General features: G+C 40.5%; 2 long non-coding RNA genes across 4 annotated transcripts in view; one reads left to right on the top strand and one right to left on the bottom strand.

The window, feature by feature from the left end:
* The window catches only part of LOC129143225 (uncharacterized), a 91,461-nt gene extending 65,762 nt beyond the window's left edge, over positions 1 to 25,699 (top strand). For all 3 annotated transcript variants that reach the window (XR_008546409.2, XR_010149494.1, XR_010149495.1), the window contains exons 3-4: positions 22,705 to 22,877; positions 24,304 to 25,699. This is a non-coding gene — a long non-coding RNA (uncharacterized LOC129143225). The remainder of the gene's footprint in view (positions 1 to 22,704; positions 22,878 to 24,303) is intronic.
* On the bottom strand, positions 3,168 to 5,616 carry LOC134807904 (uncharacterized). Its single transcript, XR_010149493.1, has 2 exons — positions 4,969 to 5,616; positions 3,168 to 4,538 (listed from the first exon to the last, which is right to left on the bottom strand). It is a non-coding gene; the product is annotated as an uncharacterized LOC134807904 (long non-coding RNA).
* Positions 25,700 to 27,670: the final 1,971 nt, after the last annotated feature.

The raw sequence follows: 27,670 nt of genomic DNA, 5'->3' as shown, positions 1-27,670 counted from the left end.
TTACCTCTTAAAACCAAGCTTCCTAAAAGTGTTTCCCATAGTCACTCACTGTCTTTATATCTCTTTTCCCACTAAACACTCAACTCACTGTAACCTAGTTTTTGCTACTTCATTCTTTTTTTTTTTTTTTTTTTTTAACAGTCCAGAGGTCCTTTATTTTCCTTTTTAACACCTATTATGCCATGAATTCATAGGGAATAGATTCCAGCAGCTCAGGCTCCTTCCCATTGGTTCTCACAAAGTGTGCTTCTCTGGGTGGAGCAGGCTGGTGCTTTAGTTGAACCCAGGTACCTTTCTCTTTGGCTTCTTTCTTTTTCTGATCATTTTCCTTCATGCGTTTCAGGAAGCTATCTCGGCTCTTAGAGTGCTTAATATACTCAATACGTACATTAATTCTCTTGGCAAGAATCTTGCCCTTAACTTGTTTGTTTACAACAATGCCAACAGTCAACAATGGGTAACATTGTAGACTCTTCCAGTTTTGCCATGGTAACACTTGTGGGGCATTCCTTTTTGAACAGTACCCATTCCCTTGATGTCTACAATATCACCTTTCTTATAGATTCGCATATACGTGGCCAAAGAACAACTCCATGTTTTCTAAAAGGCCTAGAGAACATATATTGGGTGCCTCTCCTCTTTCCCTTTGTGTTTGTCATTTTGGCAAATTACTGGAAGATGGCGGTTCTGGCCGAAAGGTACTTCATTCTTTTACAGTCCTTTTCTCCAAGTCATAAACTACCTTTATTTGCTACATCTGATGCCTACTTCTTTATACTTTCTTTTACTTTTCAGTAACATTTGACACTATCAATCATTCCCTCCCTTCCTTTCTCTCTCTTTTTTTTTGAGACGGGGGGTCTCACTCTGTCACCCAGGCTGGAGTGCAGTGGTACAATGTCAACCTCTGCTTCCTGGGCTCAAGTGATCCTCCCACCTCGGCCTCAGCCCCCAAGTAGCTGGGACTACAGGTGTGCACCATCATGCATGGCTAACTTTTGTATTTTTAATAGAGACAGGGTCTCACGATGTTGCCCAGGCTGGTCTAGAACTCCTGAACTCAAGCAATCCGCCTTGACCTCCCAAAATGCTGGGATTACAGGCTTGAGCAACCATTCCCAGCTTCTTTCTCTTTTTTTCCTCCCTTCCTCCTTCTCACCTATCGGGGAACCTGCCCCGATAGTCACATAGGTTCTTTTCTATTTTCCCTAAGCGTCGGCCGGTTTGATAAATAAAGGGACAGAGTACAAAAGAGAGAAATTTTAAAGCTGGGTGTCTTGGGGAGACATCACATGTCGGTAGGTTCCGTGATGCCCTCCAAGCCACAAAACCAGCAAGTTTTTATTAGGGATTTTCAAAAGGGGAGGGAGTGTGCGAATAGATATGGGTCACAGACATCAAGTACTTTACAAGGTAATAGAATATCACAAGGCAAGTGGAGGCAGGGTGAGATTACAGGACCACAGGACCAGGGCGAAATTAAAATTGCTAATGAAGTTTCGGGCACCATTGTCATTGATAACATCTTATCAGGAAACAGGATTTTGAGAGCAACCAGTCTGACCAAAATTATTAGGTGGGAATTTCCTCTTCCTAATAAGCCTGGGAGTGCTATGGGAGACTGGGGTCTATTTCACCCCTACAGCCTCGACCATAAAAGACGGCCACGCCCAAGGGAGCCAGTTTAGAGACCCACCCCCAGGCGCGTATTCTCTTTCCCAGGGATGTTCCATGCTGAGAAAAAGAATTCAGTGATATTTCTCCCATTTGCCTTTGAAAGAAGAGAAATATGGCTCTGTTGCACCCGGCTCACCGGCGGTCAGAGTTTAAGGTTATCTCTCTTATTCCCTGAACAATTGCTATTATCCTGTTCTTTTTTCAAGGTGCCCAGATTTCATACTGCTCAAACATACATGCTGTACAATTTGTGCATTAATGCAATTATTACAGGGTCCTGAGGTGACATACATCCTCCTCAGCTGACAGGATTAGGAGATTAAAGTAAAGACAGGCATAGGAAATCACAAGGGTATTGATTGGGGAAGTCATAAGTGTCCATGAAATCTGTACAATTTATGTTTAGAGATTGCAGTAAAGACAGGCATAAGAAATTATAAAAGTATTAATTTGAGGAACTAATAAATGTCCATGAAATCTTCACAATCTATGTTCTTCTGCCATGGCTTCAACTGGTCCCTCCATTTGGGGTCCCTGTCTTCCCGCAACACTCACCCACCCTCCCTCTTTTCCCCCCTTCTTTCTCTCTTTTTAAGTATCTTTTACTGGCTGAATAACAATTCCTTTCTTTTTCTTTTTCTCTCCCTCACTTTCATCTGCTCCCACTTTCTCTCTCCCTTCCTTCCTTTTTTCCCCCTCTTTCTCTCTTTAAGTATCATTTACTGGCTGAGTAACAATTTCTTTCTTTTTCAGAAGAAAACCCTAAACATACATTTACAGGGGATATTGTAAAGGGTCAATAACAGTAAAGTCTCATTGCTTCCCACACATAAAATAAATGTTGATCATCCTTGGATGCTCCTCCAGACTTTTCCTGTGAAGTTCCTCACTCCCATCTGAGTTTCTTCCCCTGCTAACAAATTTCCTGCTGAACTGGCTGCCACTCCCAATTCTCTTCCCCAGTCTTAGGAAAAGGACATGTGTCACCCAGGCTTCAGGGAGAACTTGCCTTCAACTCTGAGGAGAAGGAATCTATTGCCACTAGCTTTTAAGTCCACTTGTTAAAAGAACTGTGAAATCAATCTAGACTTATCCTTTGCATTGAAGTTTATGGCTGGGCTGAGACTAAAGGGGCCATGAGTGACACTGGAAGATCTTCAGACATTGGAGGCTTGCAGAGCAAGCTGTGGGACAGGGAAGGCCACGTGGCAGCAGGGAAAGGATTTGAATGGGGGGCTCCTTGGACAAATTTGGGGCCAGAAGCTAGAGCAAAGGATGGTTGGGGGTAAAAGGGAGGCTGCCAGCACAGGGCATGGGCAACTTACTGGGGTGATGCCTCTCCATGCCTCAGGAAATGGGGTATCCCACGTCAGGGTGTGTCTGGAGTTGGTTCCTTCTGGTGGGTTCTTGGTCTCGCTGACTTCAAGAATGGAGCTGCGGACTTTTGTGATGAGTGTTACAGCTCTTAAAGATGTCACGGACCCAGAGAGTTAGCACCAGCAAGATTTATTGTGAAGAGCTAAAGAACAAAGCTTCCACACCATGGAAGGGAACCCAAGCAGGTTGCTGCTGCTGGCTGGGGTGGCCAGGTGTTATTCTTTTATTTGTCCCCACCCACATCCTGCTGATTGGTCCATTTTACAGAGTGCAGATTGGTCCATTTTACAGAGTGCTGATTGGTCCATTTTACAGAGCACTGATTGGTCCATTTTACAAACCTCTAGCTAGCCACAGAACACTGACTGGTGCATTTTACAATCCTAGCTACAGAGTGCTGATTGGTGCATTTTATAATCCTCTTGTAAGACAGAAAAGTTCTCCAAGTCGCCACCCGACCCAGAAGTCCAGCTGGCTTCACCTCTCAAAGGGGGTTCACAGAGGCCATCCCCAGTTTCCCAGAGCCAGGGCAGGGCTGTAAAGGATAAGGGATTCTCATGGACCTAAAGGCTGATGGAGCTGGGAGGAAGCCCAGCTGCCTCAGCTGCCCTGGGGTCTCTGCCAAAGACCCCCACTCCGTGGTCTCAAATGTTGCTGCTGTTGCTGCCACCATCAGGCAGTCACATCCCCGGGGATGTCCACCACAGGATCCACCGTCCCCACACTGGTGGGGGCTGTGGATGCTTGAGAGGCTCCTCGGCTGCAAGATCCGGGAACTGGCTCTGGCTCCAGTGCTGCTCGAGGACAGAGGCCCACCCTAGCTGCTGCTGGGATAGATTCACCCGCTCTTTCTTGAAACTTCCTCCTCCCTGGCTTTCCATGTTGCAAACTTTCTTTGTTCTTCTACCTCTCTTGTCGTTTCTGTCTCCTTGACTCTTCTTCTGCCTGTGCCAGAAATGTTGTTGTTCCTCATGGTTCCTCATAGACCCCTTTCTTCTATGACTGGAAAATTTCATCTACTTCTATGTTGTCAGCTCCCATTAGGAAGAAAACATAAGTTTATACTTCTACCCCAAATCTCTTCTGAAAGTCTAACTTGGATCTTTACTTTGAAGTCCTACAGACACTTACTTTAGTTTGGATTCCCCTACCCTCAAGTAGAGCCTAGGACTATGGCTTACCTGAATGAAGTTTTTCTGGGAAGGTAATTCCAGGAAGCAGGAGTGAGGGAGCAGGAATAGTGACATATGGAAGGAGGAAAAGCCAGTAAAGGGTACATTGCTGAGCTGATAATCACTGTGGGCATAGACTGGTTATCATCATCCATGTCACTCAGAATTGTTTCTCTGGAGGCTGGGGGGCTGGGGTGTTGTTCACCAATTCCCAGCACCCATTGGTTGAGGACTGCCACCAGGAAATGGTAGCTGAGGCACATTTGAGCTATACTTTTGCCAGGTTGAGGGATTTCCCAATTCTGGAGAAAGCTGTGAGGAGAAAAGCAAAAGTGATGGTGTCAGAGTGCAGGGACATGTTCCCCACCGCTGCACTGGCATCAGAGGTGAGCCAACAGGGTAGAAAGCAGGGCACAAAGTGCATTGCTGTACAACATTCCAAAACAGAACCAGCTCCCCAGCATCTGGTTCTCTTTTTGTCACCCTATCTCAAGGGCTGGCACGTCCCCTCAAAACCCTTCAGTGGCCCTCCTTTGTACTTAGAATGGCCAGCTTCTGACTATGGCCTTCTGATAGTTGCAGGAGGCAGATAAGGGTAGGGATTGGTCAGTTAGCGGGGGAAGGTGGTCCCCGGACAATCTCTGACCCACCCCACAAGTGTTTACATCAGATGCTTTTGTGCAGATAAGGGAACCTGTCCAGAGTTTTGTCTGTGCATGCCCGCAACAGACTGGTGACCCACCTGCACACTGAGAGACTGGGGTGGAGCCACAGGAATTTCGCACCTTGTGCAGCGGGGAGGAGCCTGGCCGCTTCAGCTCATGTGTGGTGGCCTGGTATTCAATCAGTGAGGTGGGAGACAGTTAGCATACCCCCTTCTTTTTTCACTGAGAGCTTTCTTTTAATAAATTTCCCTCTCCTCACCTTTCAGTTTATCTGTGTTCCTAATATTTCCTGGTCGTGTTACAAGAACCTGGTTTTAGCTGAACTAAGGAGCAAAAAATACTGTATCACTTCTACCCCCTGCTTACCTCACCATCCTCATCTCTCAACATTCCCCACCCCACTGTCTCCATTCCAGCCTTGCTGATCATTCAGTTCTGTGGGTACATTGTGCTTTCTCTCATATCTAGGTTTTTACACACGTTGTCCCTCATCCTGGAACATTCTCTCTCCAGCCCTCTTTTCCCTTAATTCTTATTTGCCACCTGTTTTCAGATTAGCTGCAACTTCTTGATGATCGTCCATATCTAGATTAGGTGCCCCTCTGTCTCTTCCTATACCATCTTACGCTTTCCTGTCAGAACACTTGCATGATATTATAACAGCCTGTTCACTTGTCTGGAGCCCTCTCTAGACTATGAGCCCTGTGAGGAAAAGATCTGTCTGCCTCCTGTTCACCATTTCATGCCCAATGCTTACCATAGAGTCCTAGACATAGCTGACCCTCAGTAAATGATTGAATCAATATCTCGAGTGTTAATAGAGCATTAATTCTAACTGTGTGGCAGGGTCTCCCAACACGTCTCAGAAAACTTAAGCATTCAGCTGCGTCTTGAAGAGATGTAAAAGCGCTGAGGCTGGATTGTTCAGGATACGATAAAGTTTGGTCGCCTAGAACACACAGTACTCAGTAGAGCATGGCAAAGATGAGACTGGTCTCTCACTTTATGGCCAGATTGCAAAGGGCCTTGAATGATCTTGGATTTTATGGAGTAGACAGCGGTAGAACCATTGAGGGAGTTTTAAGAAGACAGTACTTAGTCATTTGGGTTGTAGAAAGATAGCTGAGTGTGGTGGCTCATACCTGTAATCTGAGCACTTTGGGAGGCCAAGGCAGGCAGATCACTTGAGCTCAGGAGTTCAAGACCAGCCTGGGCAATATGGAAAAACCTTGTCACTGCAAAAAATAAGAAAAAAAACTTCAGCTGGGTGTGATGGTGCATGCCTGTAGTCCCAGCTACTCGGTGGGCTGAGGTGGGAGGATGGCTTGAGCCCAGGAAGTCGAGGCTGCAGTGACCTGAGATTGCACCACTGCACTCCAGCCTGGGTGACAAAGTGAGACCCTGTCTCAAAAAAAAAAAAAAGGATAACTCAAGGCAACAGGTTAATGGCCATAGAAAAACAGAGGTAAGAAATTCAGTTAGGTCACAATTATAGTAGATAACAAGATCTGGAAAGCAGTAGCAGTGGGAATAAGGAAGAGGACTGGATTTGAGACCTTTTAGAGGTAGATTAGATAAGGACTCAGTGACTGTTTGGAGACAAAGGGTGAAAAAAGAAGCAGTATATACTGACTTTGCATTTGGATGCTTGGGAAGATGGTGATGTCACTAACAGCTGGTGAATATAGTTCAGTTTTAGATAAAAGTGAGTTTAAAGCGCCTGGGTAATGAGAAAAGTTGAGAAAGAAACTGAAAGTTTGAGTCTGCAGCTGAGGATTGGAGGTTGTAGTAGGCTGAATAATGGCCCCCAAACATATCCAGATTCTAATCCCTGGGACCTGTGGATGTTACCTTACATGGCAAAAGAAACTTTACACATGTGATTAAGTTAGGGAATGTTTTTTTTTTTTTTTTTGAGATGGGAGTGCAGTGGTGCAAACACAGCTCAATGCAGCCTCAACTTCCTGAGCTCAAGCAATCCTCCTGCCTCAGCCTCCTGAGTAGCTTGGACTACAGGCGTGCACCACCACGCCTGGCTAATTTTTTATTTTTTGTAGAGACAGGGTCTCATTATGTTGTCCAGGCTGGTCTCAAACTCCTGAGCTCAAGCAATTCTCCCACCTAGGCCTCCCAAGGTGCTGGCATTACAGGGATGAGCTACCACACCCAGCCAAGTAAGGCATCTTGAGATAGGGAGATGATCCTGGAGATCCAGGTAGACCCTAAATATAGTCTCAAGTGTCCTCATAAAAGAGAGACAGAGGGAGATTTGACTACAGAAGAGGGAGTAATAGATGTAACAGTGGAAGCAAGAGGAAGGAATGATGTGAGAAGGAATCACAATCCAAGGAAAGCAATAATCTCCCAGAAGCTGGAAGAGGCAGAGAAGGGATTCTCTTCTAGAGCCTCCAGGAGAAACCAGCCCTGCTGATACATTGACTTTAGCCTGTTGGAACTGACTTCAGACTTCTGGCCTTTAGAACTATAAGATAGTACATGGTATTTTTTAACCACCAGATTTGTGGTAAAGTTGTTTCAGCAGCTATAGAAAACACACAGAGGTATAGGTCAGGGACTAATTGGTAAGGAGCACCAAAGTAGTGGGAATGAGTAAAACTGTCTAGAGGGAGAGGGCCTGTAGAATGAGAAGAGGGGAGGACCAAGGAAGAAACCCTTGAAATTGACTTTTAAGCCTCAGGCAGCAGCAGAGGGACTTCCATGTCTGGCAGTATGACAGACTACATACCTTGAATGATAGCTCACTGAAAACAACTACAAATAATTAACAAAGTATTTTTTAATCTTTTGAAGTGCATGTTTATGCTGGCAGAAGTAAGGAATACTCAGAGGTCAAGTATTATATGCAAGTGGAAACCCAGGAGAGATTTCCACAGGAGAGGTTTCCATAGGAGAGGTTTCCATAGGAGAGGTTTCCACAGGAGAAGTTTCCACTTGGAGACGTTTCTTGGGTTTCCACTTGCATCTAATACTTGACCTCTGAGTATTCCTTACTCCTGAGTATAAGCAGAAACCTGGAGAGGTTTTTGCCTTGAGAGTATCTGCCAAATTCACATGAGTGAATAAGTGAATACAGTGGTCAACGTGTACACAGAGTGAGTCTAATTGTAGTCCCTTCCACCTCTGCTTAGAGCTGGGTCCACAAAAGATTACACTGTTTGTGTAAGGATGGGTTACAAATTAACTTACTGCCTTTCCCCAAGCCCCAGAGTATTGTAAGGAAAATTGCCTGCCTTGAGACTTGACTCTAAATGGAGGGAGAAAAAAACATCTCCCCTGAGAACTCATAACATAGCCAGCACTCACACAGTCTTGCAGCTCAAATTCACACTGTTCTTTAGAGTCCAAAAAATTCAAGTCAAGAATTAAGTTCACAGTAAACCTTAATTTGTAGTTTCCAGGCAACTGACAGAAACAAATGCAAATCTATTCTAGAAGTACCCATCTTCAACACAGGCCTCGATGGCTTCTCATCAATAAATTCTAAAAAAAATACAAGCTCATGGTCAAAATCACAAAATGCAAAAGGAAATAATTGCTCTAGTCAGTTTTGTGTTGCTATAACAGAATACCTGAAACTGGGTGATTTAGAAAGAAAAGAAGTTTATTTGGCTGACAATTCTGGTGGCTGGAAAGTCCAGGTTTGAACATCTATATCTGGCAAGGGCCTCAGGCTGTTTCCACTACGGCAGACAGCAGAAGGGGAGGGGATACCTGCAAAGAGATCCCATGGCAAGAGAAGAAGCCAGACATTAACAACCTGGTCTCTCCGAAATAATTCATTCTCACAAAAGCAAAAATTCACCCCAGCAGGAGGGCATTAATCTATGAATGAAGAATCCACCCCCATAATCTATTAATGAGGACCCAAACACCTCCCACTAGGCTCCCACTCCCAACACTACCACATTGGGCATGAAATTTCAACATGAGTTTTGGCAGGGACGAACCAAACCATAGCAATAATGTAGCATGAGCAAAGGCCAGCATAAACATGAATAACAGAATCAGACTGCAAAGCTTTAGCTATTGAAATTACTAAACACAGAACATAAAATAAGCCTATTAAATATATTAAAAGAAATAAGAGAAAAAAATGAAAATATGCATAAAACATGACCAGAAGATTTGAAGAAGACCTGAAAGAACTACTAGAAGTTTAACAGGTAATATTTCAAATTAAAAATACAATAGACAGGTTTAACAGCAGAATAATCACAACTGGAGAATAGATTCAGATGGATAGATCCAAGAAAATTTCCAGAATGTAGCCCTAAGAGACAGAAAATATGAATGAAAGGTTATAAAACATGAAGACAGTCTTGTGAAAAATATAACAATTATCTAATTGGAGTTCCAGACAGACAGGAGAGAAGGAGAGGGGCAAAGGTAATAACTGAAGAGGTAATGGCTGAGGATTTTTTAGAAATGACAAACCACAGTTTTTAAAAGCCCAACAATCCCAATAAGGATAAATAAAAGGACATTCACACTTAGACATCATGTAGTTGAACTACAGAATACCATAAACAAAGAAAAAAAATTGAAAAGCAGCCAGAGAAAGATAAGACAGATTGGCGTACTTTCAACAGGGCAATTAGACTTCTTAACAATTATAGAAGCCAGAAAAAGTTGAACATTTTCAATGTGTTGAAAGAAAATTACTGTCAACCAGAATTTGAATATTATCTTTCAAAAACAATGACAAAGTCAGACACCTTCAAAGAAACAAAAACAGAGTTTGCCATCAATAGACCCTCACTAAAGGAGATTCTAAAGGCTGCTATTTAGGCAGGAAGAAAGGGAACAAGGAAGGTCAGAGATGAATAAAAGAATGAGGAGCAAGGAGAGTGCTGAATATGTGCTTAATTGTTAATAAATATTGGCTACAAAGATCAATAATTTTTTTAAAAAATATCTTTTTAAAAAATAATATCTTAAGGGGCTGAAAAAACAAGATAGAAATGAAATACACAGCTGTCAATAGCATGTAACTGGGAGGGGAGGATCAGAATTAAAGTGTTTATTGTGTGGTAGGATGGTAAAGATATTAAGTTTCCAAGTTAAAATTTCTAGCATAACTACCAAGAATATATAACTTTTTAACTATAAAGGGAAAAAGTGGAAAGAGAAGAATAATACAAAGTAGATGAGAATAGAGGAAAAAACAAAATATTGAAGGTTCAAGATACATAAAAAGCACAATATAAGACGGTGAAAATAAATCCAAATGTATCAATAAGTAAAATAGATTACTCAATTTATAAGCAAAGACTGACTGGTGGTATATATTGTGTTTTAAAGAATGCAGGTATATTCTCTTAAGTCACATTTAAAACATAAGGATTCAAAAATGTTAAGAATAAGAGCATGAAAAAAATTGTATCATGCAGACACTAACCAAGAGGATGTTAGTGTTGCTATATTAGTATCAGACAAAATAACCCTTAAGGCAAAAACCTTCACGAAAGATAAAGAGAACATTTCATAAAGAGTTTCATAAATAAAAAAGGTTCAGGCCGGGCGTGGTGGCTCATGCCTGTAATCCCCACACTTTGGGAAGCCAAGGCGGGTGGATCACCTGAGGCCAGGAGTTGCAGATCAGCCTGGCCAACGTGGTGAAACCCTGTCTCTACTAAAAATGCAAAAGATAGCCAGGCGTGGTGGTGTGCCACTGTAATCCCAGCTACTCGAGAGGCTGAGGTGGGAGAATTGCTTGAACCCAGGAGGTGGAAGGTTCAGTGAGCAGAGATTCCGCCCCTGCACTCCAGCCTGGGTGACAGAGCGAGACCTTGTCTCAAAAAATAATAAAAGTAATAAGAAAAAAAATAAAAAAATAAAAAAGGTTCGGTCTTCCAAGAAGATGTAAGAATTCTAAGCTGTTAAATACCTAGATAAAGTTGACCAAATCAGTAAGGAGAAAGATTAGAACAACATAATTAACAAGCCGGTGCTAATTAAGTACAGTACATAGAACACTGCACCTAACAGCTGCACAATATAGATTCTTTTCAACCAACATGGAGTATTTTTGAAAACTGATCACATTGCTAGGTTAGAATACAAATCTCAACAATTTCAAATTGGAATCATACAGACCACAGTTTCTGAACCTAATGCAATTAAATTAGAAATCAATAACAAAGGGATAACTAGGAAAGCCCATATTTGAGAAATTAAGATATCCTCTTCTAAATAACATGTGGGCAAAAGAAGAAATTATGATGGAAATTAGAAAATACAATGTGTGAACACAAAGACCCTATAATAAAAATATATTTAATGTAGATAAAGTAAGATCTAGTGAGAAATTACAGCCTTACATGCTTTTATTAGAAGAGATGAAAGACTAACAGTAAGTTAAGAAGTTAGAAAAATAATAATGAAATAAAAATAAGTAAGAGAGTAGAAATAATAAAGATAGTAGAAATTAATAATATGGAAAATAAAAATACAACAGAAAGGATTCACAAGGCCAAAAATTATTTCTTTGGAAAGCCTTTTATAGGTAAATAGTAGAACAAAAGAGAGGTTATAATTACAGTTGATGGACACATTAAATGGTTAATTAGGAGGATAATGTATGGCAGGGCTATAAGTTGGAGAACTTAGGAAAATGGATAAGTTCATAGAAAAAATAGAATTTACTAAAACTTCCTCAAGAGGAAATAGAAAATAATATTCCAAAACATAGTCAAGAAAATGAATTGGTTTAAAATTGACCCACAAAGTAAATACCAAAACCAGGTAGTTTTTTGTTTTCTTTTAAAATTTTTTTAATTATAGAAATTTTAATCATGCACAAAAGTAGAGAAAATTGTAAAATGAACTATGTACCCACCATTCAGCTTCAATGATTGTCAGCACTTGCCTTTCCTTTTTATTCAATCTCCACCCTCATTTTAAAAAAATTGTTTGCTTTGAAATAATTTTAATCTTACAGAAAAGTTCAATAAATAGTACCAAGCATTCACATATATCATTCATCCAGTTTCCCCTGTTGTTAACACTTTACATACCTATAGTACAATTAATCATACAGATTTTGATTCTCTCCTAATTGATCCATGGATTTAATGAAGAAGCAAGCACATATACAATTTTACTTATATGAAGTTAACAAAAAAAGTCTTATTTTATTTTATTTTATTTTTTTAATGAGACAAGGTCTCACTATGTTGCCCAGGCTGGTCTCAAACTCCTGGGTTCAGGTGATTCTCCCGCCTCAACCTCCCAATAGCTGGAATTATAGGCATGCCCCACGATGCCCAGCAATGTTGTTTTTTCAAAAAAGAACACAAATATATGTGGTAAAAAAATAAAAATAAGGAACATTTTTATTTCCTTTTATTTGTCTCAGAGAGAAATCCATTTATCTCTGAGTGTGAAGGGCTAGGGCTGGGATCAGGAAGGGGCTTACAGAGAACTTAGAAGTGTTTATTTTCCTAAACTAGATAGTTCTTGCTATACTTCTCTTGTGCTGGACATTCTGGGCCTCTGCCCTGGGCCCCAGGCTTTGGAGTGCCTTCCTTGGAATGTTCTAAGTCGCTCTCTGGTGCATGAGATCAGCTGGGGAGTGCAGATCAGTCCTGCACCTGAGCCCAAACGTGATCTCACCTGGGTCCCAGTCCTCAGAAGTGCTTTTCTCAAAAGTTGGTGAGTACTCCAGTGACTAGGACCATTGTGGACTGGGCGTGCTATCTGGGCAATGTACCCAATACTCAGAATGGGACTCATGGTCCTGGACCTCCATTTCTCCCCAGGGCACATTTCTCCTTTGGGGCATTCTCCGACTCTCTACCAACCCACCTCTTCACCACCACGAGGTCAACCAGATGCCCAGAGGAGCTTTGAGACTCTCCCCTATGAGATGGTTCCTGGGTTCTGGAGGGTGGCCTGGTGAGTAGATCACTCCCACTGGCCAGTGAGATATTTCTTTTGCAGGATTGCTGAGCCACCAGAAAGGTGAAGACACGCTGATTTGGAGTGATTCTCATTCGTGCTGGACTAAAGACAAAGTTAGGCCTTTGGAGTACCCATGTTCACGGGTGTTCCCACTGCAGTGTCACTTCCAGCAAACAGCACCCGAGGGCAGCAGGGATGGCAGTGAGCATCCTGTACCCTATGCACATCCCACCCCTCACTGGCACCCAGGATGGTCCGCAGGCTCTAGGCCACATGTCAGACCATCCCTGTGGGTGGCCTTGCCTGACTCCTTGAGGGATTTAGAGGCTGTTGCTCCTCAATGCCAATGGGCCTTTCCTATAAATAACATCATGGTCTCTCAGGTCTATCTTAAGCCTTTCGGGACAAGGATCTGACCTTTTTGTGCAAATGGGACCGATTTTCGGTCTCTGCCCTGGCCCCCGACTTATCCTCCCTGCTGGTGGTGGGGTTTGGAAGGTAGAGGTGTGGTCAAGATAGAAAGAGATCACATTGTAGGAATGCAGGAATCACAGAAAATGAGAGATTAAATTGGAAGATATTTTCTAAGTTTTCACCATACATTTCCTATCAGTAAATTTAACATGATTGGAAAACAAATTACAGTTCACATTTTCCTGTATGTGAACTGTAGCCCAGAACAATCTTTGAGTGTTTGGCAGGCCTGCAGCATAATGCATGAGACAGAGTCATGAGTAATGATATCATCGGTATTAAATAAATTATAATCAGGGAATTTCAGAGGTAAGAAGATCTACATTGTTTAAATACAAGCAGGTTTAAAGAGCCGTGACATTGTGAGAATTAAAAGCAGTGCAACTTTTTTTCTGATGTGAAAGATATGAAATTAACCAGGAACAGTTCTTTCAATAAGGAACTTGAAGAGATGGTTCCTGAATCTGAGTAAGAAGAGATGGTGCCTGGACTCTAGGAAGAATCTTCATCTGTGCCGATTGAACAATAAACAAAGAATGTCTTTTCTATTAGTTACTTTAAATCTTCATGCATAAATCACCATTCCTCACATTGGCCCATAAATTTTGTAGGGCAATTTTAACATCAAATTGTTCATGTAGACAGGGACCTCACAAAAAAATATTTACTTGTGGCCCCACACACCCTAGGGGCAGCAGTGGATACTTGGATGTTTTTGCATTCTTCATTCATTATCTGTATCTTAGAAATGTTGTTTTATATCTACTCAATATTTAATAAAAACTTCTTTCTAAAATAAGAGACACAAGTAGAGGAAGTGGAGCTAGCAAAGAAGGCACAGAATGAGTAGTTAGAGAGATCAGAAGGGAACTGTGGTACCTAGAGGAATATAATAAATGTTTCTAAATTAATAATGGATTCATGAACCAGGAGAAAGTTGAGAGAAGTTTTGGGCAAGAGATGTGGCCATATTTGTAACTCAGTTTGTCAAAGCATGTCATATTGGTTATCCACAATATGAAATCTGAACTCATTTAGAAAATCCTGCCCCCTTGGACCCAAAGCATCTAACACCATCTATAATACCAATCCAAGGTGTTATATTCCAAACTATAATGTTCTATAATCTGTTTTAAAAGTGAATTTCTGTGTAAAATAAAGGGCTTATTAAATGTAGGGTAATGAAGAAGTCTAGGGGGACCCTGTTCCATAACATCTCCATCATTTAGGAACTATATACATTTGCATTTACCTTAATGGCTTTTCTTTTGAAATTTTTGTCCTAATTTAAGTGACATCATAAAAACAAAAAAATGATGTCTATATAATATTGCTTCCTTTACTTAGCTATTTCACTTTTGTGGTTGACTGTTAAATTGTCTGCTTATGGATATACTTAATGAATAATTCTGATTATTCTCTCTCTTCAGTAGATTACTAACCCTACTCATCTTTTCTTAAAATGCAAAGAATGCTTAAATGAATTATTTCCTTCATTTACTCCTTGTTATTAGTTCAGGATTTGTTTTTAAGCTTTGCCAAGGGTTGTTTCCACTACAAAATCCTGGTCTCTCCTATATGAGGGGACCCTCAATACCACTATAATCTTTTTGCATGCTCAATAATCTCCTCCTTCATTATCTTCAGTGGCTGTTTCAAACTTGAAGCTCTCTTCCCCATTAAGTCATTCCTTTCTCCCCTTTACTCACAGTAAATCAGTTTTCCTCCCCCTCTTCCCACTACTAATATTACTATTACACACACACACACACACACACACACCCCTTCCTGATAAATCCCCACTCTTTACCATCAAATTGTCTTCTCCCTTGCTTTCTTCCCATTTCACTGTAATTAGTGTTCTTCATTCTATTCATGATTAAATACTCCAGTGTGTGTTGATCAAACCCCTTCTATTCAGAAACCTCATGCTCTCAACCATTCTCTCCCTCTTCCTCTCTCTCTCATGTACACATATGCACACACATACCTCTACAACTTCCTCCTCTCTAACTTTTTCCTACCAGTATACAATCAAGTTAAATCTTACTTACTACTAAACAAATGAACAAACAGCTTTTCCTTAACTCAGTGTCCCTCTTAAAATTAGGCTATCCCTCCTGTTGTGAACTGCATGTCCCAGCAGGCAGCATTCACAGAATCAACACAGTGAATAAAATCCCCTAGGACTGACCATTACACACCTGAGCATCCACATGCAGTGGGCCTCCTCAAATTACCCATTTGTCTCCTTCCCGTTATAGTTACTGGGGAAAAAACTTATGCTTGTCTCTTTTTTCTTACTCATTCCTTAGCTGACTACAGTTGGTGTCTACACCACTAGCTTGATGTAATATCTGGGGCTAAGGTCAATAGTTCCTTATTGCCAAGTCTGAATATTTGTCTGCCTTTATCTTACCCAACTGTTATTTGAAGTTATAGACCAAACGGTTCTCAAAACTCCTCTTTTAACTTCCTTCTTCTTCTGAGGTTCCTTCCTCCTACCTCACTGGATAATTCTCTACAGATTCCTTTAAGGACTTTGGTCCTCCAGGCCCTCCTTAGATGTGGTGTTCTCTGAAGTTGCGTCGTAGACTCTCTATCCTCTTCACTTTTTCCAGGTTGTTTAGATGACGTTGCTGAAATACTTGGCATTAGCTATATTGGGATCAAATTTTGAGACAGAGGGTTTTGGGAGTGGGGATGGACAGGAAGGTTGTAAAGTCAAGGGGGCGAAGTATAATATAATCTACCCTTGGAAATCCTTTGAATAGCCCATGGACACAGAATAGCACTTTCTCCTAATAAGTCTGCACAGTTTTCCTCCAGTGTTAGAAGAAAGTATTGAACTTCAGCTAAGCACCAGGTTACATGACTTGACTTAGGTTTAGAACCATGGAATTTTAAGGGGAAAAACAAGCACAGTATCAGCATCATTATTATTATTATGATAATTTTTAGAGACAGAGTCTCATTATGTTGCCCAGGCTGGAGTGCAGTGGCTATTCACAGGAGTAATCATAGCGCCCTGCAGCCTTGAACTCCTGGGCTCAAGCAGTCCTCCCACCTCAACCTCTTGTGTAGCTGGGACTGCAGAACCACTGAGCTCGGCTTGGCACAGCATCTTTAAGCACGAGACCAACACCCAGCATAGGGAGATGTTCAGCCCAGGGAATCTGAAACCTGCCTCTCTTCTCATGTTCATTTGGGGACAGACACTGAGAGGAATGGTGGGAAAAAATCATCACATCATTTTAACTATTGATTTTCTTTCTCCCTATATTATTTCTTTGTTTTGACAAAAACAAAGATGTGTACTTGGATTTGCATAAGCTAAATGTACACGTGCCCTATACTACCTGTATGTAAATAACTCTCCTGTGTCTCCAGTCTGGTCTCCCTTCTGAGACCAGACCCACATGTTGGAAATCCCTTTTCTAGGCTGATCATCCCTTCATATCAACACTCTGTAGACTAATCTCATCATTTCCCCCTACCTTTATCCCCAGAACTACTCCCCTTCTCCAGTCCGGCCTGGAAGAATGATACCTTTGTTCAGTCACCCAAGCCAAATACCTGAGAATCATTCCTGGATCTCCTTTCTGTGAGCATCCACATTCCATCAATAGCTAAATCATATTCATTCTACTCTCTTCAAATTGCTCAAATTCATCTCCTTCTCTACCTCTCCATCCCACTTCTATTGCCTTCACACTCTTGCCATCTGCCATCTCTCCCTAAAATTATTACAGTGACTTTTAACTGGTCTTCCTGCTTCTGTCTTCTTTTTTTTTCTTTTTTTCAGACAGAGTCTCAATCTGTCACCCAGGCTGCAGTGCAGCAATGGCGCCATCTCGGCTCATGGCAACGTCTGCCTCCTGGGTTCAAGTGATTCTCCTGCCTCAGTCTCCCAAGTAGCTGGGATTACAGGTGCACACCATAACTCCTGGCTAGTTTTTGTATTTTTAGTGGAGACAGGGTTTCACCATGTTGACCAGGCTGGTCTTGAATTCCTGACCTCAAGTGATCCATCCAACTCGACCTTCCAAAGTGCTGGGATTACAGGTGTGAGCCACTGCCCCTGGCCTGTCTTATTCTTGCTGCATTCCACAGTTAAGAATACGTGTACAACACTTAGAAATAAGGCCAAGACAGTACAGTAGGTAGGTCCTTTCAATGTGGTGCTGAAGCATTATTAAATAGATCTACTCAATAACAATTTAAAATTGTTAATGTATCTCCATTGAAGTTATTACTGTTGTTATTATTGGAATTTATAAATTAAGGGCTCACACTAGGCAGTTAGTTACATGTTAACTTGTAGATTTTTGCATGGTAGAGATGCAAAGTTTTTTTCGGATAGAAGAGGTAATCCCAATGTTTTATTTATTTTGTTTATTTTATTTTTATTTCAATAGTTTTGCAAGAACAGGTGGTGTTTCGTTGTATGGAAAAGTTCTTTAATGGTGATTTCTGAGATTTTGGTGCACCCATCACCTGAGCAGTGTACACGGTACTACTCACTGTGTAGTCTTCCCAATGTTTTACTGCTCTAACACTAGCCACCAGATCTGTCACTAACTTAAAAAAAATTAAAAGCTGACATTGGGTCCTCTCTTGATGGTGTATATAAACACCCATTCCTTAAGTCTCTTAGCACCAGCTTAACCAAATTACTAGTTTCTGCACTATTTAATGAATTCAATAAAATCTTTGACAATTCTCCATTTTTAAAAAGTTTTATTCTTAATTGATGAATAATAATTGTGTATTTTTATGGGATACAATGTGATGTTTTGATACATGTTTGTACTATGGAATGACCAAATCAGGCTAATGAACGTATCCATCACTGCAAATGCTTTTCATTTCTTTGTGATGAGAAATGACAAAATCCACTCTTTTAGCTATTTTGAAAGATATGATACATTGTTATTAACTATAGTCATCATGCTATGCAGTAGGTCACCAGAATCCATTCCTCCTCTCTAACTGAGACTTTATACCCTTTGGCCAAAGGCTTCACTTTTCTCCTCTGCCCTTATCTCCACCATTCTACTCTCTACTTCTTTGGAATTCACCTTTTTAAGATTTTGCACGTAAGTGAGATCATGCAGTACTTTTTTTTTTTTCTGTGCTTGGCTTATTTCCCTTAGCATAATGTCCTCTAGGTTCATCCATGTTGTCACAAATGACAGAATTTCCTGCTTTTTAAAGGCTGAATAGTATTCCATTGTGTATGTATACTTTTTTTTTTTTTATCCATTCATCTGTTGTATTTTCTTTTAAAGATGTTCTGGGACTTTCATGTTCTTCACATGTTCTACATAAAATATTGACAATAGATAAACAATAAAGGAAAAGACTTTTAAGCAAAAATCTTCCAGAACTCACAGTACTACTCTGGCCACCACAAAGAAAACAGTCAAGTAAACAAAGGATACTGGAGTTTAACAGTGATTTTTAGATTAATGGCACACTTAAAAAACAAAGAACAAGTCAACCAATCAATTTTCTCTTCGCTATTGAAAGGAAAATAAAAGTGAATCATGGAACTAGATCTTTTGTGTGAAGCAGCTTAAAAAGGGGGGTGGGGGATGCAGAAGAGGAGAACAACTGTTGCTAATGTAGTGCTGTAATGTGCAAGGTCAAGGATTCTAACACATTTCTGAAAGTCTCTAGATATATTACTGAGTATTATTAGAAAATAAATGCATAGGCCGGGTGCAGTGGCTCACACCTGTAATCCCAGCACTTTGGGAGGCTGAGGCAGGCGGATCATGAGGTCAGGAGATTGAGACCATCCTGGCTCACACAGTGAAACCCTGTCTCTACTAAAAATACAAAAAATCAGCTGAGTGTGGTGGTGTGCACCTGTAATCCCAGCTACTCGGGAGGCTGAGGCAGGAGAATCACTTGAACCTGGGAGGTAGAGGTTGCAGTGAGCTGAGATTGCACCACTGCACTCCAGCCTGGCAACAGAGCGGGACTCTGTCTCAAAAAAAAAAGAAAGAAAAAAATGCATAGAAACATAAACTATATGGCATTGAAACATACCCTGCTATATAAACATACAGTATGTCACTTTTATCTCTTTATGCATATAACTGTATAAAGAAATATCAACAGTTTGACCTTTTGCCTGAAACTCTTAAATACTCACGAAATGGTCAATTTGATCTTAATTATTAGCTGAAGAACCCAGGAGACTCCACTGCTATCTAGAATCTAGAATCTAGATTCACACCTAGAGGGCCCCACCCATTAACTAAGCTGTGTGTTCCTGTGCCTCCAGACACAATTAACTGTAACTTGCATAATTAAGTCAATAGGCAAGTTTGAATACTGAGACCTAGCTAGAAAAAGTAGCAGCAAAGACAAACTAAGCTGGAATTCGTTAGACAAGCAACAGGAAGATTTGAAAATTCTTCCAGTTCAAGTTGGAATTAAGGTGGCTGTTAATTTCCACCGACTTTCCCAAACTAGTGATATTTTGCTGTTCTCTGAAAAAAGAATCTATCATAAGCACATTCATTCGAGAAAAATAGCATGTTTAAGTTTTCATACCTATTCCCAAGTTACTTTTAATTTTGTACATTGTTCAAGGGCAGAATATATATTGGTTAGGATGTATTCATTGCTGGTTCATCTCCAAAATACTTTTTATGAGGGCTGCCAGCTTCTGAACATCTTCACTCTTGATGGTACTGTACAGAGAGGAGATCTGTGCTCTTCCAAGGAGAGCATATTGAGTTCAAGAGCTTTTTCAAGAAATCTTTTTTTTCTAAAGCACCATCTCCTTTGACATTGCCAGTATGGAATGGACTATCCATCTTTCTCATAATGGAATATTATGAGGCTCTACTGGATGTTCATAGAATCCTTAAGAATTATTAAAAATATCATAAATTATTATTTTAGATTTGATGGAGCTAAGCTTCTCCATCACTGCTGCAGTGCCATCATTCTTAATCTACACCAGGAACAAGCCCATGACATAGTTGCTGAAATACTGTCGCATGTTGTACAAGAAGTTGTTTCCAACATGCACTTTGTATTCCAGGATGGAGGGCCATTATCTGAGGGTGACCCCAGCAGTCATTGCAGATGATCACTACTGTCATCCCAAAACAACCAACATGCTTCTGGGCACCAGCAAAAATCACACCAAACCTGGAAGCATCCACTGCCTTCGATAGAAAGTTTGAGGATATGTGGCAAACCAGTAGTGCTTCCTGAGATCAGATATAAAGTCAGACGCCACTCTGTGCCAGTCATTTGTGCAACATTACACATAGAAGCTGTAAGGGTGAGGTTCCAGGTGTTGAATCTGGAATTTTCATATAACTCCCAAGTTTAGGGTAGCTGATATTCACGATCTCAAACTTCTTGGATGCTTCTGCAGCTTTAGCTGACCAAGCTCCTGTCACCACATAGTTGGCACACCTTCCTGCTTTCAGGCACTTTGGGTTTAAGGGGACAGCACTGAACTGGCCAGACCCACCTTCTTGCACAAAAATGACCTTGTACAGTAGTTGTTTGGAATGGCTAACAATTCCCATACCAGATTCTCTGTGGTATTAATAATTTTAGTGAAATCGGATGGCCTGTTGTTCATTTCAAGAACACTAATGCCAATTCCTTTGTGGTCTAATAATTATTGTTCTATCTCTAACAACACTGAGCTCAGCACCTTGGTGGGCCCAGGGCCGAAGTTGACCACCTGCCTTCATGGTGTGATGGAGGGTAGGGAATCAGCTGGGGGGGGTACCTATCGTGTGGGCAGCATGCATCCCCCCACCTGCAGTGGCAGGAGCCTGTTGACCAGTGTCCATTCTCTATTAATATGTGACTCATGTTTTTAAACTCTTTGGAAATTATACTTTGACATCATACTGCTACTAATGAATTGTTTCTAACATGCTTATCTGATCATATTATTTCTCTGCTTAAATTCCTTAATGGCTGCGGGTAGCCTTAATAACTGATGCTCATACTCCTTAGTTTGACACTTACATGTCCTTCATGCCTACTTTTCTAGCCAAATCTCTTCCTATCCCCACACAAACACTATATTCCAACCACACGGCACTATTAAATAAGCAATGTGTTTTTCTTTTTGTACCTGCTGCCTTCTTCATCTAGACCTCCTCCTCCCATTCCCACTGCCCTTTTCCTCCTTTCCCTCCTTTCTATCTTATTTATCCTTCAAGATTCAGCCCAGGTGTCATCTCCTCTGGAAGCCTCCCCAGATCACCCTTGCTGGATTAAGGTGTTTCTTTCCTCTGCTCTCCTTGTACTTACACACATCATGCTTTCTCCAATTCTTCATTTACTTGCCTGTTTCCGAGACTAAAAGCTAGAGTATAAGCTCTTGAGCTAGGAACTGAATTGACCATCTCTGAAGTACTTATATCCTGAATTTACTGTTACAAAAATGAACTATTTGCCTCATCTGTCTCTGTAAATAATCAATTTATATAGTAAAATTATGTTAAGTGTATTGACTGCCAGCAATGTACTAAACATAAGCAGAGGTACATGTAGCCTCTTCCCAATGGCCCTAGCTCCTAAATTTAACCATTATTAGTTAGGCTGTTTTCCTTGATGCATTCTTAATGTTATAGTCAATGAAAAAAAATAAAATTTCAATCATGCTGTTGTCTAATAGAGGTTGTTCCATCCTTCCCCATCAGATAGTCATTAATATTCTCAGAATTTTAACCATACTTAAAACTTGGCCTACAGTCAAACAGTATTTATGAACATAAAAGTATTCCCATTTTCCCCAAGAAATATAAAGAAAATTATCACTTGCTGGATTTAAGCTAAGTCATCCCCTGGTAGATTAAGTGTTCATGGCCCTCTGATAATAGCATGTGCCACAGCCTCACCCAGTGTATTGTGTGGGCCCTTGACTGTACTTTCCTATCAACTACTTCCAACTGTGGGTCATCCACTCAACAGACATTTCATTGTGTGATTTCCTATTGACAAATGTCTTTCTTGTGCTTTTTGTAATGCTGTTCTGTTTGGAGCAAGTTTGTTCCCTTTGGCAGAAAACACTATTCATGAGAAAAATTTTCTCATGAAAAAAATCCTAGACTTTGGTGCTGAGTATCAGCAGCATAAGGAAAAGCACAACTGTGTGAGGATTAGAACTTTATATGTGTAATTGACTTCAGGCTCCAACCAAAGACAGCATCAGGATAAATCCTCTTATGCTTTTACTTGCTCTGAACCACCTCTCAGATGTCCAGGTTCATGGTAAAATGTGTTTCATCTATGCCTGAAGTATCTTGAGGCTCTAAATCTTTGCAAGAGTATTTTATTCCCTCATCCATGTTAGAAAAACCTCACCAGGAAGGCAAACATAGTTACCTGATGGTCTCATGTTAGACTTTTTGTTTATTTAGGTAAGCACCTCTTCCTACTAGTGGACTCATCTCAGAAGATTTCAAAAACAAAAGTCTCAAGTGACGCGGATATTTCCACCTGGTTGTAGTGGGATAGGCTGGATTGATGATTTTTCACACTAAGCTCTGAGTGTTCCAATGAGTTCCTTGGAAGTCTCTCAGGATCAACAGGGGTGAGTGGAAGGGGCTCCCCACTCCAGTTTCAATATGAGATACTCTATTTTTATCCATTTTATATAAGTTGATCTCTAATCTGAATTTCATTTGAAAAAAGTGTTCCACTGCTTAAAGGTAAGTTTAAAAAGAGAACAGAACTAGAATACTTTTTTAAAAATTCAGTAGTTAGCTTACATTGCATACAAATAAAGTAGGCATGGGATATTGATATTGCTGTTAATTCAAAGCAGTAACACATTTAAAAATTCATTTATTCTACAAACATCTATTGAGTTATGATTGCTGCTAAATATGTTCAGTTTGAGATTCTACCCAGTATGATGGGATAGTGTTTTTCACAAGGTACATGGCTCTTTGCAGATGTCCAACACTCTATAAACTACATAGCTGGAAGGGAACCCGGGAATTATCCAGTCTACCCTCTTCCTTTTTAGTCAAAGAAACTAGAGTAGAAAGAAATTAAGTAAGTTGAACAATGATACTTCAGGCACCAAGTGGGCAGCTGAAGTAAATCCACATGCAGCCTGCCCTGTGTGTATAAAAATAATACATCTTGGGGATGACAGAGGAAACTAAAATATGTTCTGTCTTATTTTATATTACAAGACTAACTCTGTTCATGTCAAGTTGCTAAACCATTAATACATAAAATTAAGAAAAAAAGGTACTTTTGTATGTTTGAGAAACATTGTGAGAACCAGTCTCTAAATATGAATTCTTGTCTTCCCTGTTTCACTGCACTATGTGCAAAAATTTGTTTCCAAAGAGATCAAGGAGGCATACACACTGATTTATCCTATGGTTGTTATGAAATTCTGCCTAACCTCAATCTTGCTCCAAGGTCCTTTCCACTGCAGCAGTCAAGCTCATCTACTATCCCAGTCCCACTAGTGCCAATACCTTGACCTTCCCATGAGATGTTAGGAATCTTTGTGGCTGCTGGGATAGGACTGGCAATGGAACAGGGAAAGACTGAGCCAGGCAAGACCATTAAATCCAGCTGTCCCTGGGCCAGGTTCGTGTAAGAAGAGAAATGGCTTTCTGTGGACAGATGCAAAGCTGAGCTGCCAAGAAGTTTGATGGGATGGTAGAGGAGGTAGTTCTGTAAATATTGGAAATCCCAAGCCTGTGGAAGGTGATGGCACATAAGGAAAGACCTCACACTTTGGAGCCGATGGACTTGGCTTTAGAATCCCAGCTGCACCTCTTACTGGCAATGAGACTTTGCAAATTTATTTTAATTTCTCTAAGCCCCCAGTTTCCATCTCTGTAAAATATGGTTGTAAAAATGCCATGAAATAATGTATGTAAGGAAATTCATTAGCACAGTGCCTAATAAATTTTAGTTTCTCTTTTCTTTGCCTTAAATTCCTTAGTTTTCTCCCATCTCAGGCTCTCTCTCTCTACGTCTCTATGAAACAGCTCTGCTAAAGAAAGATGCAAACTTTTGATAATCTACCCTTGAAGAAAAGCTCCTTGGAATTTGGACCTACAGTTTGAAAATTTGGCATGCTACACCAACACTACAGTGACAAGGGAAAAAATTGTTTGTGACAGAGAAAAATTACCTGCAATTTACAATACCCAGCTGCCTCCAAAGGAGGTTCTTTGCTGAACAGAGTGATGGGTATGAGGATGCAGGGTTAAGAGAGTTCACCAAATTGTTCTGCATTAGAAAAATCCTGTTTATTCATTTATTGTAGGAGGTAGGCAGGGGTGAGTCAGGGTGAATGGAAAATGAATGAGATCCAGAAGAACCAGGGAAAATGTGGAGCCTTTGTGTGGCAAGATTGAAGGGTGGGAAAGTGGCTAAGGGGAACTTTCTGAGGAGACCCCAGATGTTAAACAGGAATTTTTATTAAAATTTGCTATGTGGTGCTCCATATAATCCTTTCATGCCTTTCTCCATAAAACCTACAATAATGTCTATATTTCTTATCACTATTTTGAAGGAAAATGAGTTTGTTCTTGGTGAGAAGTACAAGAACAAATTGAAGCGTTAAGTCCCACTTCAAGGTGCTTGTGACCCCAGGACAGGGCTGCCTATGAGGCCCAGGAACATCTGGGTCCCATTACTTAAAAATCAGCAACCTCTCCTCTGGCTGAAGATATGCATTATTTTTAAAAAGCAGAAAGAAAGAACAAACACCTAGAAACCATTGTCTTGGGGCCTAGGACAATACGGCTCAGCTCTGAAGGATAAAGGTAGAGTTTTACCAGCCAAAGGTACACAAAGTCCAAAAGACTGGCCTTAACTCAGTGATGTAGTTTGGATATTTGTCCCTGCCCAACTCTCATGTTGAATTCTAATTCCCAGTGCTGGAGGTGGGGCCTGGTGGGAGGTATTTGGGTCATGGGGGTGGATTCCTCATGGCTTGGTTCTGTCTTCATGATAGTGAATGGGTTCGCAAGATATCTGGTCATTTAAAAGTGTGCGGCACTCCCCTACTCTTCCTTTTGCTCTTGCTCTGGCCATGTGACATGGCTGCTCCCCCTTCACCTTCCACCATGATTGTAAGCTTCCTGTGGCCTCTCTAGAAGTCGAGTCGATGCCAGCACCATGCTTCCTGTACAGCCTGTAGAACTGTGAGCAATTAAACCTCTTTTCTTTATAAATTGTCCACTCTCAGATATTTCTTTATAGCAACGCAAGAATGGCCTAACACACTCAGAACTTCTCTATGTACCTCACAAAATGGTTATAAGGCCCTCAACTCTTAAACTTTCTGTTGTAAACATTGTTGATATTGAGAATATTTACCTGATGCTGCAAAATTTGTGTGAAAAGTCAAAGAATAAAAGTGTTTAATAAATCCCAAGGCAGAGACTTTCATTTGACTGAGAACTCTTTCCATGGCCGGAGAATCAACAGCAGCAGCTTTCTGAGCTCATCTGTGAAGTAATGGGATAATGGATTAGATTTTCAGAGCTTCCAGCAGAGCTTGTGGTCACATTTAGCTCCATTGCTCTACTTCCCTCGTGATTCTCTTTGCTTTTTCACAGTGGAACAGGGCCTATTAGCAAGCAAGAAGTAGCTTTTAAGAAAAAGGTCACATTAAAAAAAAAGAAAGAAAAGAAAAAGGTCACAGAAAAACACATACCTTGAAAAACTGATAGGAGTAGAAATTGGATATGGAGAAAGATGACAGAGTCCAAGAGAGCATCCAGGAAGCTTTTAAGGTTTGAGAGTGTTACATAGTACACTACTTTGAAATAATAGCTATTCAAATGAATAAAGCTAAGGGAATTTGTTGTGGAAGCTTAACTGCTTCAAGTCATTGGTGAAACATCCAGAACAGCAACCATTTTAACTGGAAAATTGGTTTCTACAAAATGATCAACAGGTACAAATGAATGGATGATGCTCTATTGCAAGGACAACATGAAGATAGCCCTGAACATGCTACAGTGAGCTGCCACATAAACCAGCTCTGAGAATTGAGTATCATAATGTAGAGGAAAAAGTGTAAGATTTAGAATTAGATGGCCTAGATGAAAACCCAAGCTCTAATACTTGCTACTTGCCAAATAGTAGGTCACTCAGTTCTTCTGAACCTCAATATCATCTTCTATAAAGAGAGGTGTTGTACCTCACGTGGTTGTTAAAAGTTCCAGTGAAGAAAAATGCAGATGAAAGCACTTTTCCATTTTTTTCTCATGATGAAAGTAATATATGTTCAATGCAAGCAACTTACAAAGCAGAAAAATGCTAAGAAAAATGCCAAAGAAGAACCCATAATCTTACCAATCAAGGAGAACAGATAGTATTTCAATGTCTTCTCAATTATTTTATATGTATGGGTGTGTGCACACACACACACATACACACACAAATACACTTCTTTTTAAACAAAAATAGCATCTTGAATGTGCATACTATTTTTGTAGCCTGCATTTCTACTTAGCAATAATATACTGCAAAATATTTCCCATGCCAATATTCTTCTACCAAGTGTTTAGGAAAACACTTAAAACTGTAAATGGCCATTCAAATATCAGTAGTTATTATGAAAATATGAATGAATGAATATTCTCATTTTTCCCTCAATACACACCAAACCTGAAGCACCCAAAACGTCCCCCTGCATCATTTTATTGGCAGTTTTCTAAATAAGCTATAAGGTGAACAGAATCCTTTTCTTCTATCTTTTTTTGTTTCTTTCATGATCTTTTCTTTTTGATAACTAGGAAGAAAAAAGCTACAAAATGAGATTGCATGCCAGCATATTTTACTTTAAATGCCTTTGATTTATTATCTTCAAATTTGCTTTTCCAACGATGCATGGATTCTGTTGAGATGTGCTACGTGTGCACCCTCATGCTTTCCATTAACATAAGTTACAAATAATTACCCTGAAGTCTGGACCCACTGCCCTTTTGTTTTCCATATCCAAGGTCTTTTGCTCTCATGAAGAATATATACACTTTTTCTATTTACACAAGTAGAAAGTAAATTGCAGCTCTGATTTGGGAGTGGCACAAAAATGATGAGTGGGCAAGTTAATTTGGTATGAGGATGTTTTGCCCATCTCAACTGACCTGGATTGAGATTTGGAGATGTGGGAACTCATTCCGACTCTCATTATTCATGCATCTTGAGCAAACCACTCACCTTTCCTCAACCTTGGTTTCTTCATCTGTAAAATGTCAGGAATAGAGTAGATAATCTCTGAACTTCTAAGATTTTAAGGCCACATTTGGAAAGTCAGGTGTGCATTCTGATGGAACACAGGAGATACAGTGGACAGATATGCCCCAGAAGAGCTCTAACCAGCTGCTTAAATAGTGA

The sequence above is a fragment of the Pan troglodytes genome, chromosome 12 (genome assembly GCF_028858775.2).
Source record: "Pan troglodytes isolate AG18354 chromosome 12, NHGRI_mPanTro3-v2.0_pri, whole genome shotgun sequence".
Classification (NCBI taxonomy): Eukaryota; Metazoa; Chordata; class Mammalia; order Primates; family Hominidae; genus Pan; species Pan troglodytes.
Note: the sequence above shows the minus strand (reverse complement) of the source record. Positions and strands in the feature narration are given on the sequence as shown.